Genomic DNA, 4,714 nt, shown 5'->3' with positions numbered 1-4,714 from the left:
GGTACTTTCGCATCTGGCAGGATCCAGAGTTTAGATTACATATTTTTTAGAGGGTGACGCCCTACATCATCAAGATTATAAACATTCCAACTAAAATGAACACCAAAACAGGTTTCACACATCTTAAAAACAGGTTTACTCAGTGCACTGAAAGGTCCCATGGAACCTTGCTTCAACAATGTTTGGAAGGAAAAGACCCAGGGTCTCCCCTTCTACCAGCTTCCAACCAACCTCCAACTTTTCCTCCAGTCACAATTTTGGGAGCCATATTCTTAGCCTTCTCTATCTCTGGGGTCGCCCACACCTTATTTTGAGCTTAGCTCCTTATTATGGATCAACCATGAGCTCCAACATGCCTCAGAACTACTACACCCAGGTGGAGGCCACCATCATCAGCCAACTAGTCAACATGAATCTGCTGACCTTCCACACCTACCCTTCTCAGGGGTTCTATTTTGACCACGACAATGTGGGTTTGGAGGGCAAGGGCCCCTCTTTCTCGAGTTGGCTGAGGAGAAGCTTGAGGGTGCTGAACATCTCTTGAAGAGGCCAAACCAGCATGGCAGCCATGCCCTCTTCTAAAATCACACAGGAACTGACCCAAGATGAGTGGGGTAAAAACCTTGGTGCCATAGAAGCCATCCTAGTTCTGGAGAAGAACCTGAACCAGGCCCTTTTGGAAATGCATGCCCTGTGTTCTGCCCACACAGACCCCTACCTCTGTGGCTTCCTGGAGAAATACTTCCTAGATGAGGAGGTGAGGCTCATCAAGAAGATGGGGATTACCTGACTCACCTTTGCAGCCTAGCTGCCCCCAGGCTGGGCTGGGTGAGGATCTCTTCTAAAGTCTCACCTTCAAGCACAACCATGAAGCCCAGCAGCCTTTGAGGGGCCCCTCTGGCAACTCCGTGCTTCTAGGGCTTGTGCCTGAGCCTCTCCTTGCAGCCACTAGGCAGCATTTTAACCACCCTGGAGCTCTCTCACAAGCCATGGACCAAATGGAACCAATAAAGCTTTTTGCAGAAAAAAATAAACAAAACAAAACAAAAAAAAACCCAAATAGGTACACTCAATGTCCTAGCAAATTCTCCATCTAGAAATGTACTTGAAGGACATAATTAAAGATGTACATAAAGATTCAGGTTTAAAGGTTATATTAGTAAGAAAACAACTGGCATGCTCAAACTAGGGTAATTCAAGTGGGGTTAATTTACAAAGAAATGGAGGAGCTGTAGGAAAACCACAGGGGATAGTACAAATATATGTGTATATACATACACATACAATGCTTGCACACACATTCATACAAGATAAAAGGTTTAGAGTGTATACATCAAGATGTAAATGGTAGTTATCACAGAGAGACTATGGTTATAGATGATTTTATCTAGGTTTTGCTTTTTGTGGCTGCTTTTTTGTTTTTGTTTTTTGTTTTTTGCAGGGAACATTTAGTATAAAAAATTAACCATGGCAGGGGATTGGAGTAACAAGGAGTGAAACAGAGAGCTCTAAAGACTATAAGAAGAGCAGATATGAGGGGCAGCCAAAACCCCTAGGTCGGTCTGAGCTAGAGGGCCCAGGGACCCTCTCCACCAAGAGCTGAGGAGAGGTTTTGCTGGGCAGGGTGTGGCCACGGGTTGTCAGGGAAGTTACTGTGCTGCTGTGTGGTCTACACTTACTCAGAATCTGCTCTTTAGGGTGTTGTGGAAAGCTCATCACAGGGCGGTGTCTCATCAGAAACATTCTGTTGCAAAACCTCCGGAGAGATTGGATATGTCTGTTGGGGGAAGTTTCTGGGTAAAGGCGCCTGCCAAGGCAGTCCACTGAAACAAGGGAGGAAAATCCCTTCCGTCTACAATGAGAGCTCCCTGTATGGCTAAAGTTTAACACATGTGTCAGCTGGCAAAGGGAAAATACATATGGGCCCATCTCCATTTTTTGCAGAATGGGGAATGAAGCATGAATTTGAAGCTGAAAAGCCATAAATTGATAACTGGCATACACTCCCAAAACTTACCACCTAGGGGTACTGCATGCAAACACACCCCGATCTGTGTATGGTTTTATAACCTGCTGCTTTCTTGCAGTAAATGCTGTGGACATCTTTCCTTGTCAATAAATATAGATCTGCATCAACATCTTTCATTATTAAATAGTATGTATGCACTTTGTTTTATATAACTGTTTGCCTACTGATAAACATTTAAATTGTATCTTATTTTTACCATTCTGAAGTATACTGAGTTGAACTTCCTTAAATGATTATTTTCTCACAATAAACTATTAGAAATTGAATTGTTGGATTAATAGGCCTATGTTAAATTGATACGGTACCTGTTGAGTACATTGTTTATTTGATTTAGCAAAAAAAATCATTTTTTGTTTTATGCATTTCTCAAGAATGCATGAAAAAAATGCCACTTAAAATATCTGGTCTGGCATCCAAGTTAAATAAGGTCAAACACCAGTGTGGTTCCAGAAAGAATTTCTCTGAGAGCCAAGTAGACTGGCCAAGAAAGCTAATTGTCAAAGATGGCACCTACTTTGGCTCTTCACTGAAATAGCATATAGGATCTTTTAAATTAATAAACTTTATTTTTTAGAGCAGCTTTATTTAGATTCACAACAAAATTGAGCAAAAGTACAGAGAATCCCCATATACCTCCTGCTCCCTACATATAAACAAACTTCCCCATTCTTAATAACCCTTACCGTGGTGATACATTTTTTAAAACTGATAAGCCTACATTGATACATCATTTTCATTCAAAGTTTATAGTTTACATTATATTAGTTTACATCATGTTTACTCTTGGTCTTGTGCACTTTATGGGTTTTGACAAATGTATGATGACATGTATCTACCATTGTGATATCATACAGAATAGTTTCACTGCCTTAAATATCCTCTCTGTTTGGCCTATTTATCCCTTCCTCCCCCACCATACATAGTGACTACTAGTTATTTTACTGTCTCTATAATTTTGCCTTTTCCAGAATGTCATATAGTTGGAATCACTTTTTCAGAGTGGCTTCTTTCTCTTAGTAGTACGCATTTATTTTTCCTCCTTGACTCTTCATGACTTGACAGCTTGTTTCTTTTCAACACCAAATAATATCCCATTGTATATGCCACGTTATTTATCTACCTTGGTTGCTTCAAGTTTGGGCAATTATGAATAAAGCTGCTATAAACACCCATGTGCAGGTTTTTGTGTAGAAATAAGTGTTTGGTTCATTTGGGTGAATACCAAGGAGTATGATTGTTGGATCGTAAAAGAATATGTTTAGTTTTGTAAGAAACTGCCAACCTGTGTCCCAAAGTGTCTGTATTACTTTGCATTCCTACCATTAATGAATGGGAATTCCCATTGCTCCAGATCCTCACCACCATTTAGTGTTGTCAGTTTTGAACTTGGGCCATTCTGATAGTCATGTATTCATATCTCATTTCAATTTGCAATTTTCTAATGACACACAATGTTGAACATCTTTTCTTGTGCTTAGTTACCATCTGCATATCTTCTTTGGTTAAGACCTTTTGCCCATTTTTAAATTGGGTTGATTGTTTTCTTGTTGAGTTTTAAGAGTTTTTTGTACATTACAAATAACAGTAATGTATGAGGAACAAATCTGAGAGCAAGCAGGCTTAGGTTCACCATATTTTATTTTATTTTATTTTATTCTATTTTTTAATAAGGAAGCCGAGATAACATTTTTTTAAAAAGATTTTATTTATTTATTCATGAGAGAGACAGAGGGAGAAGCAGAGACACGCACAGGCAGAGGAAGAAGCAGGCTCCATGCATGGAGCCCAATGTGGGACTCGATCCAAGGACTCCAGGATCACACCCTGAACCAAAGGCAGACGCTTAACCGCTGAGCCACCCTGGCATCCTTGTTCACCATATTTTAGATAACATTTTTTTCTTCACCAACGAGGCTGGCTTAATAGATAAGTGGCCAGCTTTTTGGTTGCTGTCAAAAATAATGAATTAATTCTGTTTATTGTAAAACAAAACAAAACAGTGATAACACATTCTGTCATGAGAGGAACTCAAACATAATGCAATTACCAGTTGGTTTCCATAATCCTTCAAACCTTGTTTCTCAAATGGGGGCCAGTTAAATTTCTTCTCTTTTGCAGAGAAATATGGAAATGAGGGTTAGGTCAGGCAGGAAAATGTAGACAATCGTATCCTTAAGAAGTACAGAGGTTGAAAGTGAGTCCCTGGGTGTACAGTATATTCTTGGTCCAGGCTCTCTAGAGCCAACCATCAAGATAACCGCCAGCTAACAGAGATTCCTGGAATCTTTGCTGCTGTCCCAGAACACTCAGCCTGCCACAGGCCCAGAATTATCTCTGGCAATGTCAATAAACTGACACCAGGTGATATCAAGCTTCAGCAGGGACCATGATAGATTGACAGAGCACAGTTGTGCTCCTAGACCTCTCTGCTGCCCTGTTCTGTCTGCATTGCTGGCTCACGGTCATTTCATTGACTGAATAACAAGACTGAGTTTTATATAGTTTCAGGCTTTGGAGTCCACAGGCCAGAGAGGGAGGATTTACCATGTTTCAAAACTCGTGCTATTATTTTTAGTAAACATACTGCCACATTTGCTTGCTTCTGTATAACTCAGTATGGCAACAATACCTAAAAGAGAACTTCAACTTTAAACTTTGTGAAGCAAGGGAAGAACTGTTGACAAT

The 4,714-nt window shown here is 40.2% G+C and overlaps 1 pseudogene; it reads left to right on the top strand.

The window, feature by feature from the left end:
- Positions 1-340: 340 nt before the first annotated feature.
- Positions 341-4,419, top strand: LOC125755506 (ferritin light chain-like; annotated as a pseudogene).
- Positions 4,420-4,714: the final 295 nt, after the last annotated feature.

This window comes from Canis lupus, chromosome 8 (assembly GCF_003254725.2).
Source record: "Canis lupus dingo isolate Sandy chromosome 8, ASM325472v2, whole genome shotgun sequence".
NCBI lineage: Eukaryota > Metazoa > Chordata > Mammalia > Carnivora > Canidae > Canis > Canis lupus.
The sequence above is the reverse complement of the archived record's forward strand: the minus strand, read 5'-3'. Positions and strand labels throughout refer to the sequence as shown.